General features: G+C 36.5%; 1 non-coding gene across 1 annotated transcript; it reads right to left on the bottom strand.

The window, feature by feature from the left end:
• Positions 1-13,567: 13,567 nt before the first annotated feature.
• LOC141715838 (small nucleolar RNA R71) lies at positions 13,568-13,674 on the bottom strand. The gene has a single exon (XR_012572585.1). It is a non-coding gene; the product is annotated as a small nucleolar RNA R71 (small nucleolar RNA).
• Between the last annotated feature and the right edge of the window lie 1,697 nt (positions 13,675-15,371).

The following is a 15,371-nucleotide window of genomic DNA, read 5'->3' as shown; positions in this document are numbered from 1 at the left end:
CCAAGAAGATTTCTTGATGGACTTGTCAATATCTTTCTATTATGAAACAAAATCTCCTAGTCTCATAGACACATATTTAATATGTTTGAACCCTTTAGGATAACTGAATGAACCAACATCTTTACATCTTCTATCCTGTTTTATGATAGGAGCATAAGTTTTAGGTAGATCATAAATCTTCCCTTTTTCTTTATGCTACAGCTTTCTCTCTGAATTTAGAATTCTCTACACATAATCACCACATGCTTGATCAGCTTTCATTCTGTCAATTCTTTCTTGTTCATCAACCTCTGAATTATGAGAATCAACCACTGTAGTAAGAACCAGCTGATCCAATACTTTGACCACCTTTTCATCAGTGTCAAAATCAGCTACCAAATTATCAGTATCAAGATTTGTTTTATCCTCGAGATTTGTATCTACCTCAAGAGTTACATTTGCATTAGTTATATCAACTTGAGCAATGTCAGTAGTTGATCTTTTCTTCCTTTGAACAATCATCTCTTCAGCCTTCTGAACTTCTTTTGTTGATTCATGTCCTTGTAGAGGAACATAACCTTCTTTAGATAAGACATTCAGAAATGCAGAATCACTTTTAACCATTTCACTTGGTTCAGAAGTCTTTCCTCTTCCTCCTCTTCCTCTAACTCTTGTAGATCTTCCACCTCTTTTTCCTCTTCCTTTAGAGGTTTTGACTTCAACCTCAATTTGAGCCATTAACTCCTTCTGTTGCATAACTGCTTCTTCAGTTGTTGGATCAGGAAATTCTTCAGTTATCATTTTAAGAGCACTCATAGCATTCTTTTGCTCAAACTTTTTATCTTCGTAGTACAGAACAATATCTTCTCCTATTTCCTTATGTCTGTAAGGAAAGAATAACCCCTTAGCATTTGCTAAGTCAGAGATTGTAACATCACTAGTCTCAAGAGCATCATCAGTAGCCTTGTGCTTGGCATCATGAACACCATTAGACTTTCCTTGTCCTGAAGAAACATATCTTTTAGAATGTTGAGGTTGTTGAGTAGTAGGAACAATTGGAAAATTGGCAACCGGATTTTTATCACCATCTGTATCTTTATCCTTCAACTGAATAGAGTTAGGTGTACATTTTGTGGCAACTATCTTCTCCCCCTTTTTGGCATCAGTATTGAAAAGAAAAGAAAATATAGCATCCAGTTTATTAGCCATAGAAGATTCTTTATCTTTAAATGAAGAAAATCTAGAATCCATGCTTTGTTGAGATTGAACCACAGCTTTAATGGCATTTTTCACACTTATGAGTTCAGCTAAAGAAAATGGATCAACCATGAATGCATCAATCTTGTCCTTTAAACTAGCATGAGATTTCTTCATATCAGCAAGTTCAGAATGAATTCCTTTCACAAAAATAGTAGAGGCCTTAAGATGCAATTTCAGATCAGGATTTTGAATTTCATCATAGGCCGTACGAACATGTTGCATACCAACAACAGATGAGATAGGAGTATTTGCATTTCATCATTTAAAATCCCATTCAGTCTTTCGAATGTGCTCAGCATCAGCATTGTAATAAGAAGGATGTTCACTGAAATGTGAAGAAGAACCAACATTGGACTTCTTAGATGCATCAATAGCACTCTTAAGCCGTGCTGTGTCAGGATCATCATAATCACTATCATCATCAGAATCAGAATTAGACAGACCCTCAGAAGAATTTGCAGAGCTAGGCAGAATTGTTTTGCCTTTAGAAGAATCTTTAGCAATAGGTGTCTATTCCTAATGAGATCCTGAAACATAAACAAGGTAACACCTAAATTTCTCTTTTCTTTTCAAGTGATCTCATCACTTCTCACACAATATATTACTTTTGAGAGTAATATTCTTCTCACAAAAGAAAGTTTATAAGTAAAGAAACACTTATAAAATTCTTTTCTCAAAGCCACCTTTCCTTTTTCCAGTACAGGAGACTTCCCCTCAAAAATTTATTTTCTCTCATAATATTTTCATATAGTCTCACAGAAAAGCACAATCACATATTTGTCAAAGAAATAAGAGATGGCTGAGAGGAGTAGTATGCTTGTCATATAAATAGAGGTAACCCCAAACAAGAGACTATTTATAATCATACAAACATGAGAAATAACGTAAGAGAATAAGCAATACCTGAAGGTGAGTCCTCAAGTGGAAGTGATGATAGTGGAGGAACAAACAACACATCAGGATGCTTTAGCAAACTAGTCAGCAGCAAGGGATCATCAGTAGTAGCTATTGCAGAGGAAGGTTGGACAATATTAGGATTTGATGTATCATCAAGATTTGACTTGTCAGAAGGATGAAATAGGACAACATTAGTACTTTGAACTGACGGTTCTTGTGGAGCTTGAGGAAAATGAGCTACTTCAGTAAGTGTTGGTGAAGGTTCTTGTGTACCCTCCTCAAAAATAGGATCATTGATAACTGCATGCACCATTGACAATACATCCTGATGAGACTTCTTTTCCTTCAGTAGTTGCTCAGAATCAGCAAAAAGATCACCTTGAGCAAAATCAACAATGATTTGTGCAGCCTCTTGGTCTGCATCTTCCCTTTGAGAAGATAAGTCTTGTGTGACTAGATGTGTCTCAGTTGCTAAATCCCTTTGAGACTTTGGTTCTTGTGGACTAACATCCATAGCAGAGGACTGAGTCTTGTTCTTCTTTCTGATGTACCTAACTACTTCTCCGTCTTTTCTTTTCAAACCGCTCTTTTCAGCTATCTTGGGCACTTCAGTTTCTTTAATCACTAGAATCTTTTTTAGCAGAACACTAGCATCAGTAATTGGCTCCTTGGTACCATTAATGTCATCAGAGTCATCAGGATTTGCAATTGTTGATTTCTTGATCTTTAACCTAGACCCAATGGGCATTTGATCATCAGAGTTAAAATCATCTTGCTTGATTAGTCTTCTTTTCCTGACTGGGAAACATTATTCTTTCTTCTCAGTCTCACTCATTAAGGCCTGTAAAGTTTTATGTTCGGAATTAACAGATTTCTTAACTAGCCTTTTCTTGGTTACAATTGATGCCTTTTGGGAGACACCAGAGGAGGCTAATTTAGGGGCTGGATGAGAGTGTTGTTTAGGAGAAAAAGTGCTTGGGTTAGAAACAAGTTGGGTAGTGTCTTGTCCCATAGCATCATGAAGTGTTACAGAGGTGCCGGCATCAGGATTTGCAGGCACTTGTGTAGGAGTAAGTCTATTTCTTAACAGAACTTGCCTGACCTCCCTAGGCAGGAGAGGAGGTCCTGAAAAATTATTCTTTTCAACCCTTTTAATATGATCAGTGATAGCTTTTTCAGAGATTTGAAACACAGGAAGCGATTCATCATTATCAAATTTAGCATTAGGGCATAAAAAATTGAAAATCAATTGAAGAAATCTAGTATACCCTATAACTCCTGATGTATCTACTCTTCTAGAAAATATGAATTGAAGTATAGTATTACCATAGTCAAAATTAACAGAGTAAAGAAGAGAGTACCCAATTTTCAGAGAAGTAGATGGAAGAGCATCAAAATTTGTTATTTTATTCAAGAAACACCTGCTGATGCAGTCAAAGAAGAAATTCCATTCTCTCTTCAATTTTGTCCTTGTCAGTTTGCCAATGGTTGTGATTTTACCTTTATAGCTCATGGTCCTTAGCGTATTAAACAGCTGCTCAGTTGCATAGTTATCCAGAGCACCATCACAAGCAGGCAATCTCAGGGCTTGAACCAGGACATCAGCATCAACCTCATTCCTGCGTCCCTTATATTCAAAAGAGAAAGCAGTGTTTGTTTCATTAACCAGAGTTGTATTCCATACATGCATTATAGCCCTGTATGACACCTTGGTAGGATTTGTAAGAGCATATCCAATTGGACATTGGAGTAAGAAATCCTGAATATCATGAAATGTTTTTGGAAACTACTGATGTGTAAGAAGAGTCAAATAGTTATTAGTGCTATAGGTGTTTCAATGAATGATAGTGGTTTGGATGAAGAATGGTGAAACTTCAGAAGATGACATGATGTGTGTAGGAGGTGAGTAAGAATATGGGTGTGATGTGGATAGTGAGGTTGTGTGTATGATGATTTGTGTCACTGAAGTTCTTGTGAGTATATAGGTTTGCAAAGCTGAATTGTGTATAACACACACACACAAAAAAGGAAGCTTAGTGAATTAGACTTCTGACATTTGGCAATTAGTGAGTAATAGGATTTAAAAGTGGATTAAAGTGCGGAATTAGCAACAAAATACGCACAGCTTTTTTAAGAGATTACTGTGTGAATTTGTTCAACAGATAATCCACTATTAATCAATGATTAAGTAAGATATTTAATTGCAGCACTAAACAACTCAGAAATTATTTAACAATAATATTCTAAATTAGAATATGCTGACCTGTCGTCAGTATTTGGAATCGCTTATCTGTCAAGATTTGACAATCTCAGAATTTGTCGATTCAAATTCATCAGTATTTGTCAAAAATACAAACTTATTAGAATACCATAATTTAATCTCAGCAACCATAAAAATATAATGATAAGTGTATGATTTAGAGATTAACAGGATACAACCAAGAACAATCACATGCACACACAACTAAATAACAGAGATTAAATCTTGTAAACCAAAAATTTCATTAATAGATCAAAAGATTACATTTCATGAAATTTTGATTACATGCATGAGAGATTACGAAAGTATCCTAGTCTAGTAGACAAGAACTCCAATCAGCCTTGGTCTAAGAAGCCTGACAAAGCTGATGGTGAAGAGAAACAGGCAGAGGATGATTATGCTTCTTCCTGCTTTCAACGAAGAGAATGGCAAGCCGAATGATCCTCTCCTGCTGACGAAGGATACAGAGATGAAGCTCTCTTTGAAAACCCAGAAAGTGAGTTTTGGTTACTTCTGGGAGTTGTCCCCAAATGTCATTTGGAATGGCGGTGATATGCCAGGGAGTTTGCACTCTAGCATGAAAGAGTGTCACATTATTTGTGTCATAGCTGTAAAACCAACCGAAGTTCGCCATTGTTTGAGAGTGAAGGAGATGAAAAATGAAAGTGATTAGAGAGTTTTGTGTTTAGGAAGATATGAGTAGACTGGCTGATGAATGATGGTTTAAATAACCAAGAGAGGGAGAATATGAAAGGACTAGGGGTTTGGTTAATAATTAACGGGGAAGTTTATTGAATGATTTAACCAAAAAAAATCTAAATGATACACGTCTCCCTAGACTGATGTGTAAAGATGAGAAAGATATATGTATACATGCACATTTTAGTAAATAAATTACTTAATTGAACATGCATATAGAGAAATACATCATTAATTCCCAAATAGCATCTTTAAAAAAACCATCCAGGACATCATCAGGATTTGATCAATTTATATCAGGATGTGGCCAAATAAAATAAAAGGAAATTATATGTCCCAACTAACCATACCAAGTTCATTGACAAGCTTTGTAAATGTTACTTCAGGTAATGGCTTTGTGAAGATAACAGCCAGCTGCTGATCAGTAGGAACAAAATGAAGCTCAATTGTCCCTTCCATGACATGCTCTCTTATAAAGTGATATCTGATACTGATATGTTTAGTAAGAGAGTGTTGCACTGCATTTCCTGTCATGGCAATAACACTTTTATTATCATAATAAATAGGAATTTTAGAAAATGATAATCCATAGTCCATGAGCGGGTTCCTCATCCATAATAACTTAGCACAACAGCTTCTATCTGTAATATATTCAGCTTCAGCAGTTGAAGTAGAAATAGATTTCTGCTTCTTACTAAACCATGAAACTATTCTTCCTTCCAAAAACTGACAACTTCCAGAGGTACTCTTCCTGTCTATCTTGCATCCAGCAAAATCAGCATCTAAATATCCACACAATCCAAAATCATCTTATCTTGCATACCATAGACCAAGTGATGCAATGCCCTTGAGATATCTAAAGATTCTCTTGACTGCAATAAGATGTGGCTCCCTAGGATTGCCTGAAATCTTGTACACAAATAGGTGGCAAACATAATTTCTGGCCTACCAGTCATTAGGTACAAGAGGGAACCAATCATACCTCTGTAGTTTATGACATCAACTGCTATACCTTCATGAGGATCAAGCTTTGTAGTAGTTGCCATAGGAGTAGTTGCAGTTGCACTTTCTTGCATGTTACACCTTTTCAACAGATTCTTTATGTACTTGGACTGATTAATGTGGATGCCATTATCAGTCTGCTTAATTTGCAATCCCAAGAAATAGCTCATCTCTCCAATCATACTCATTTGATATCATGATTGCATCAACTTTGAGAACTTATCACACAGTTTTTGATTAGTTGATCCAAAAATGATATCATCCACATAAATTTGAACTAAAAGCAGATCTTTACCTTTATTCAGATAAAATAAAGTTTTATCTATTGTACCTCTTTTGAATCCACTTTCAAGTAGAAACTGAGCAAGGGTCTCATACCATGCCCTAGGTGCTTGCTTTAGTTTCTAGAGTGCTTTGTCAAGTCTATAAACATAGTCAGGATGTTTAGGATCCACAAAACATGGTGGTTGTTCAACATAGACTTCTTCTTCAAGTTCACAATGGAGAAATGCACTCTTGACATCCATTTGAAAGACTTTGAATTTCTTGTGTGCAGCATATGCCAAGAAAATTCTGATTGCTTCCAGCCTAGCAACATGAGCAAATGTTTCATCATAGTCAATGCCTTCCTGTTGGGAATATCCTTTAGCCACTAACCTTGCCTTATTTCTGACAATGGTTTCATCAGAATTAGTTTTATTTCTGAAGACCCACTTTATACCTACAATTGACCTGTTCTTAGGTCTAGGCACCAGCTTCCACACTTCATTCCTTTCAAACTCATTCAACTCTTCTTGCATAGCTATAACCCAATCTGCATCCTTAAGTGCATCTTATATTTTCTTTGGCTCTTCTTTTGAAAGTAGATTGTGATACAAACATTGATTTTGAGTTGCACTCCTTATCTTTACACCTTCATCAGGATTTCCAATGATCAGAGCAGGAGTATGATCTGTGGTCCATTTTCTGGCATTAGGAAATGTCCTTCTTGAGCTAGATGCTCCCCCTGAATCATGTGCCTCATCAAATGCATTTGAGGCTCCCCCTGAATCAGTGTTGTTAACTCATGATGAAGAATTAGGACTTGACTCATATTCTCCTGATATTGAATCAACATTAGATTCTGAGTGATCGGATTGAGAAGAACCTTGAGTTGACTCTTCAGTGTTAATACTTTCAGTTAAACCTTGATGTTTCTCCCCCTCAACATGCGCGGGTGCATTAGTACAATGATCATCTTCAGGATCTGAAGGAGTATCAGGATTTGGATCATCAGTAATTGATAATCCATTAGAGTTTGATGCAGATTCTAATAGTGCATTTTCATTTGCAAAGATTAGACTTTCATGAGAGTCTTCTTTAAAACCAGGAATCTTCTTATCATCAAAAGATACATTGATAGAGATAACTATGGTATTTGTTCTCTGATTGAAAACCCTGTATGCTCTTGATGGTGAGTAACCAACAAAGATTCCCTCATCAGCTTTTGATTCAAATTTTCCTAGCTGATCAGTATGAGTTCTCAGAACAAAGCACTTACATCCAAATACATGGAGATATTTAAGACTGGGCTTCTTTTCTTTCAGCATCTGATAAGGAGTAACACCATGTTTGTTTATCAGTGTGATATTCTGAGTATAACAGGCTGTTTTTACTGCTTCAGCCCTAAAGTAAGTGGGTAGTTTGGCTTCTTTTAGCAGAGTCCTGCCAGCTTCAATCAGGGTTCTATTCTTTCTCTCAATAACACCATTTTGTTGAGGTGTTCCGGGAGCTGAGAATTGTTGTCGTATGCCTTTGTACTTACAGACTTCCTCCATTTTTGAGTTCTTGAACTCAGTGCCATTATCACTTCTCAGTATTTTCACTTTGAAGTTGGATCCATTCTCAATTTGCCTTACATGATCCAGAAGAATTTCTGGAGTTTCATCCTTCCTGTGTAGAAAATAAACCCAAGTGTATCTAGTGAAATCATCAACAATTACAAATATGTACCTTTTCTTGTTGATAGACATTATGTTCACTGGTCCAAAGAGATCCAAATATAACATATGATATGGTTCAGTGATACAGAATTCTGTTGTACTTTTAAAGGATACTCTTCTTTGTTTGGACTTTTGGCAAACATCATAAAGCCCATCAGATGAGTATAGCATATTTGGTAATTCTCTTACTAGCTCCTTCTTGGAAAGTTCATTGATTGAATTAAAGTTGAGATGTGAGAGCTTCTTGTGCCAATTCCAGCTCTCATCTACTGATGCCTTAGAGATAAGGCAAGTAGCTTCTTGCTCAGGACTTTCATGCAGCCTTGCTTCATACATGTTACCATATCTATATCCATCAAGACAACTTTCTTTGTCTTGTTATGAACAACTTCACAGTGAGAGTCATAGAACACCACATGATAACCTATGTCAGTGATTTGACTGATGCTTAAAAGATTGTGCGTCAGTCCTTCTACCAGAGCTACATCCTCTATTACTACCTTTCCAATTAACAAGTTGCCATATCTCAGAGTGTGTCCTATATTTCCATCTCCATAAGATACATCTGGGCCAACCTTCATCTCAAATTCTGACAACGGGGATTTATTTCCAGTCATGTGTCCTGAACATCCACTATCCAAGACAAGAGTATTTTTCTTGTTACCCTGCAATCAGATGAGTGATTAATTAGAAGGATTTTTTAGGACACATACTTGTTGGGTCCTCATTTTGGACAACTTAAGTTTCTGTGATTCAGAGTTATTTCTAACAATTTTTTCTTTATCAGAATTTGTCTTATCAGAAGCAGATTTAGTAGAACTGACAGTTTTAATCACATAAGCAGTTTTATTGAATTTTGGCAAATGTTCATAGAAATTATGATACAACTTATGATAATAACTACAAGTGTAAATTGAATGTCAACTACTACCACAATGAAAACAAGGATTTTGTGATTTGTAAAATACTGATCTACCCCTAACATCAGACTCAGGAATAGCAATTTTCTTTTTCTTACTCCTCCTGCAATCAATAGCAAGATGATTAGTATTACCACAGTTAAAACAAGTTTTTCTAGGAGCATTGGAAACAAACTTATAGTTAGATTCCTTAGGAAATACCTTGCTTACCATTCCTATTTCTTTTTGTACTTTTTACTTGAGGTTTGTCTGTAACCTCAGATAATTTCTTCTTCAATTATCTTTTAGACAAAAGTCCTATGTTCTTTTCTTTCATAACAGTCTTAATGGTCTCCTTGTTTTCCTCTCTTTGAGTTTTATCATCTACTACTTTTTGTTGGGATGCTGAGGTTGAACCCTTTTCAAAAGTAGATTTGGGTTCATTGGCTTCTGAAGAGATAAACTTGACAGGAGTCTTAAGGGTAATTTTATTTTCAGTATCAACATTCTTAATTCCATCTACATAGCCAAGATATTCTCTCCAGTTTTTCTTAGAAATCATCTCATTAACCTTTTTTCCTGAATCGGTCCAGGCTTTAATGGTTTTCCTCTCATTTTCTAATTCATTTTCTAACATACTATACTTAGCTTCTAGTATCTTTACTATATGTTTAGCTTTCTCAAATTCTTTTTGAATTTCAATCTGATTTACTAAGTCAGACTTTAACTGATCATTCCTAGATTTTAAGACTTCATTTTCAGTTAATAGTCTATTGGTCTCTAGAATCTTATTCTTAAAATTACCATGGAGAGACTTAAGAATAGATTTCAATTCAGATATATCTTCATTATCAAAAGAGAAGAAAGAAGTTGATACCTTAGAATCAGAGGAAGCATGATTATCAAAACTAGCCATCAGTGCATAGCATGTTTCTTTATTTTCAGAATCAGTGGAATCCATCCAATCCTTTCTTGATTTAATCAAGGCTTTGTTCTTCCCTTTGTCATTCTTTGTCTTTTTGCATTCTGTAGCAAAGTGATCAGGTTCATCACAGTTGTAGTACTTGATCTTTGATCTGTCGACTTTTCCAGCTTTAAAATCCTTTCCTTCTCTTCTTCCAAACGACTTCCTTTCTCCTCCAGTAAAATTCTTCCTGAAGCTTCTTTTCTTCAGAGACTTCCTGAACTGCATCCTCTTGAATCCCTTAGCCAACAATGCAGCCATTTGCACCATATCAGAATCTGTCATGTTCTCATCAGTTTCAGAATCAGTATCATCATCAGGATTTGATGATGAATCATCAGTATCTGATTCTGGCAGATAGTTTTTTTCCTTGTAGCTTCAACTAACCTGTCTTTTGAAGCTTTAGCATTCACTTTCAAAGCAAATGATTTTCCCTTGTTACTTTTCCTCTCTTTCCTTTGCTGAACTTCTAAATCATGAGTTCTCAGCATGCCATAGATTTCATCCAGAGTGACTATTTCCAAATCATATTGATGTCGTATGATTTAAGTATGAGTCTCCCATTCCTCATTCAACGCTCTCAGAAACTTGGTGTTTGAATCTTCCAGATAGTACACCTTTCCCACCAAAGATAGGTTGTTAAGCAGAGTGAGAAACCTATCATAGATTTCGGTGAGACTTTCATCAGACTTGGCCTTAAAATGTTTATATTCTTGAATTATAAAAGTCCTTCTGTTCTTCTTGATGGCCATGGTTCCTTGACATTGAGTCTCATAGGCATCCCAAATCTCTTTGGCAGTCTTGTAGGCTATAACCCTTTTGACATCACAGAGTCAAGACTGTTATGAAAAATGTTTCTTACCTTTGCATCCTTCAGCACAACAGCTTTCTCTTCTGGTGTCCACTCACTCTTCTCCTTCAACTGAAGGTGTCCAGCAATAGTAGGAGTTGCAGGTACCAATTTTGTTAGCTTGTAAGTTCCATCATTGATTACATCGAGGTAGTCTAGATCTGTAGCTTCCAAGTGCATGAGCATCTTCACCTTCCATGTAGGATGTTCAGTCTTTTTAAGAATGGGGATTTTGATACTTTCATACTTGTTTAGAGACATGTTTAGATCGTTTCTGATAGTAAATTATCAGTCCGCTCTGATACCAATTGTTGCCCAGTAATACTACAATTGTTTTAGGGGTTGGATACAATTGTATAAATGTTTCGAACAAGTATAAAATATAACAGTTCTTTATATTTCTAATAAAAACTGTTACAAACTCTCTCAAGAAATACTGATATTCTTGAGAGCTTCTAGGTCGTACAATCCTCGAGTTAATCACTATGTGATGACCTAAAATGTGTTTATTTAATACACAGCTGCTACAATTCAATCTAAGATATGCATTATCAATTACTAACAGAAAATGATACATATCTTTAACTGAATACATAAAATCCTATCACTCAGAATATAACAAATATTCATCCCTCAAAATAAGGAACATAATCAATCTGTTGAGTGACATTTATGACACTTTATAACGGTCCATTAAGCTTTGAATTGGTATATTTGTGGTCAAGTTGTTGGTGTTTTAATGTGTTTTCTAGTGTCTTTGCATTTCAGGCATTAATCCGGGATTCAGGTGAATTACCATTGATTTGATGCTAATATGGTGTTAGGATGGTGTCCAAGGAATAAAGGCTCGTGAAGACCAACTCGTTGCAGCAATAAAATAAGGCAATTCCAGTTTTTCCAGAAGACCGGCGCGCCCACGCTGTGGTAGTGCGCGCCCGCGCAAGAGGAACAAAATGACAGCGCCCCCGCGCTGGTGAAGCGCGCAGCCGCGCCAGGTCGGGAATTCAGTTTTCTGTTATAATTAGAAGACTATTTTCTGGGTTTTTGTATTAATTGGGGAGCTATTTAAAGACAATAAAAAAGATGTTTTTTTATAAAGGAGCTTAAGGAGAAGACGACTTGAACACCTATAGCACAATTCAACAAAGGCGTAGAAGATCTAGTTTATTCTTGTGAATCTTTGTTCTAAGTTGTAATCTTGGATGGTCGTTTCTTGTTTTGTTGAACCTAATACTCTGGATTACATACTTTGTTTATTATTTTTTATAAAGACTACGTTTATTATACCATGCTTTCATCGGAACCCACGTTGATGATGAGTCCGATTATGGGCTAATCGTTATCGTGGGGTTCTAGCGGATTTATTTATAGATTTCTTTTGTTGATTTGTTTCGATGCCTTAGTGTGTGGTGATTGTATGTTAACCTAGTATTGGTTGTGCTTATTCATCTTATGAGTGTCGCGAACTTATAAGATAGCGTGTTAATTCTTAATGAAGCGACAGTGAATTTAAGGATTTAGAACTTGCATGCTAGCATAGGTTCATGTGTTATTGTTATGCATGATTCGTAGGTAATTTTAACCATCTTACTTGCCTTATATAATCGCAATACATAACTTGTGCAATAAACCGTTATGTTATCAAATTCTATAAACATATAGGGTCTCAATATAATTGGTGTCTATTCAACTTCTATCTCTTTTCTGGATGTCTGGTAGTATGGTATTCGTGGCGTTTATCAGTTTTGTGTTATCTCATTAGTGTCATCACTATTACATGCTAAGGTTAAGAATGAAAAGGCTATTGAATGAAGTACTTAATGAAGTTAGAATCCCATGTTTGTGTCATATATTATTCAACTCTATTTAATCTTTTTAGTTAATGTTCTCTAGTATAATTCTCAATAGTTAATCGTAGTATAATCAAAACCCAAATTGTTATTCGTCTTAGTATTGAATAATAGCCATATTCTCGTTGCATAAGTGCATAAATCTCATAGTTAATTTAACCAGTCTCCGTGGAAATGAACTAGAAATAATTCTATATTACTTGCAATCGCGTATAGTTGCGTGTATTATTAGCGCGTGCTTAGTGACTAACAAGTTTTTTGGCGCTGCTGCCGAGGACACGGTGTTGACTTTTAGTTTATGTGTTTGTCATTAGTGATCATTAAAGTTCGTTGACTTGGACATTGTTACTTACCTACTCTTTTCCTTGTCGTGTTTCAAGTACTCTAGCGAGCGTGTATGCATACGCGTTCGCGGGCTCGTAAGAGAACTTTGGATCACGTCGAGAAAGAAGCTGTAGTGATTCGAAGGAATATTTTTTAGGATGAAGAGAAAGTAGAAGAAGAAGAGAAAGTCGAAGAACCAGCTTTAGTAATGATGGGAGATCAAGAAAAAAATCCTAAGGCTCTGATGGACTATTCTCAACCTAAGATCAATGATATTCAGTCAAGCATCATCAGACCAGCCATCTCGACTAACACTTTTGAGATCAAGTCGAGCACAATTGAGATGATACAGAACTCAGTTCAGTTTGGGGGTTCTCCTACAGAAGACCCCAACATGCACATCAGGGATTTCATCGAGATCTGCGACACTTTCAAGTTCAATGAGGTGATTGAAGATGCTATCAAGCTGTGACTCTTCCCATCCTCTCTGAGGGATAAAGCAAAGTGCTGGTTACATTCTCTACCACCAGGGTCTATCACCAAATGGGAGGATCTAGCTCAAAAGTTTCTCACTAAATTCTTTCCTAAGGCGAAGACTGCTGTAATCAGGAATGTTCTTACTCAGTTTGCTCAGCAAACTGGAGAATCTCTGTGTGAGGCATGGGATCAATATAAGGAGATGCTGAGGAAGTGCCCACACCATGGCATGCTTGATTCGATGATTATAAACTATTTCTACAATGGTTTCGGCGCTCAGTCTAGACCTATGCTCGATGCAGCATCTGGTTGGAGCCTTATGGGCCAAAAGTTATAATGAAGCTTGTGAGTTGATTGAGCTCATGGAAGCTAATGAATACCAGAATCCTATGCAAAGAATGTTGCAAGGCAAGGTAGCAGGAATTCTGGAAGTGCAGAAGGAAGAAGAAGTGGAACCAAGGAAGACTACTGTTGAGCACACACCTCCTGAGGGTAATACAGGGGAGAAACAGATCTATCCTCCACCTCCTTTCCCTAAGAGGCTGCAGAAGAAAAAGCTGGATAAACAGTTTGAGAAGTTTCTAGAGGTGTTCAGGAAACTTCACATCAACATACCTTTCGCTGAAGCTCTTGAACGAATGCCTAGTTACGCAAAGTTCATGAAAGGTATTCTCTCTAGGAAGGTGAAGCTTGATGACTTAGAGACCGTTGCTCTCACGGAGGAATGCAGTGTTGTGCTGTAACAGAAATTGCCTCCGAAGCTTAAAGAATCCTGAAAGCTTCACTATTCCATGCACTATTGGAAAGGTGTCATTTGAAAAATGCTTATGTGACCTAGGAGCTAGCATCAATCTGATGCCTTTGTCAATCTTCAAGAAGTTGGACTTGCCTGATCCAAAGTCTACTTATATGACTTTGTAGTTGGCCGATCGTTCTATTAGATATCTGCGAGGTATTGTGGAGGATGTCTTGGTCAAGGTGGATAAACTCATCTTCCCTGCTGATTTTGTAATTCTTGATTTCGAGGAGGATAAGAAGATTCATATAATCTTGGGAAGACCTTTTTTTGCTATTGGTCGAACCTTGATAGATGTGTAGAAAGGTGAGCTCACCATGCGAGTGATGGATCAGGATGTAACTTCAGTCTGTATACATATCAGAATTTGAGTAGTTGTAGATCTTGACTTGGCTTCACTTTCTGATCTCTTTGATGTCAGGAGTTGTTCTGAGATAGTTCTTTAACAAACATCTCTCAGCATATCTGAGTTCATCATTCATCCTCCTTTTTGAATCTTTGAGTTCTACAGTATCTTCACCAGTTTGGAAGATAGCAGGCCTGAGATCATTTATTCTGGCTTTCCTTATGTCCTGATCCAGTCTGATCAAATATGCCTTGTCAGACTCAAGATTGAATTCTACAGCCTTATAACCCAGAAAGGTAGTTATAATCTTAGCAGAGTTAGGCTTCATCTCAACAACATCACCCTTGTGATCTATGTACTTGGGACAGTATGTGCTGTCAGACTTAACATAATAAAGCCTTTTCTATTTCTGAATTTGAGTCTTCAAATAATTTGCAGCACTTTCTATTATTCTGTCATTCACTTGAAGTAAGAATAAAACATGTTCTAGTTCCTCAAAATACTTTAGTGGTATAGCATTTTCCTTTATATGGTAAACCCTTCCATCTGTCATAAAATATAACAAGATGTGTCCTTTCAAGAAGGTATGGTAGACCATCTATACAGATTCTAGTTGATTCAATCTTTTAGGAGTTGCTCCAACACCTGGTTCACTTAAGGAAGTTGGATCATTAGTTGTGTTCTGCACTCTTTTTTCATCAGCACTACCCAATCCAGATTTATCTCTTGCTTCCTTTCCAGTAACCACTCTTGCTTCAAAACCACTTACTGCAGTCTTCAAAGGTT

The sequence above is a fragment of the Apium graveolens genome, chromosome 3, assembly GCF_009905375.1.
Source record: "Apium graveolens cultivar Ventura chromosome 3, ASM990537v1, whole genome shotgun sequence".
NCBI classification, from domain to species: domain Eukaryota; kingdom Viridiplantae; phylum Streptophyta; class Magnoliopsida; order Apiales; family Apiaceae; genus Apium; species Apium graveolens.
The sequence above is the reverse complement of the archived record's forward strand: the minus strand, read 5'-3'. Positions and strand labels throughout refer to the sequence as shown.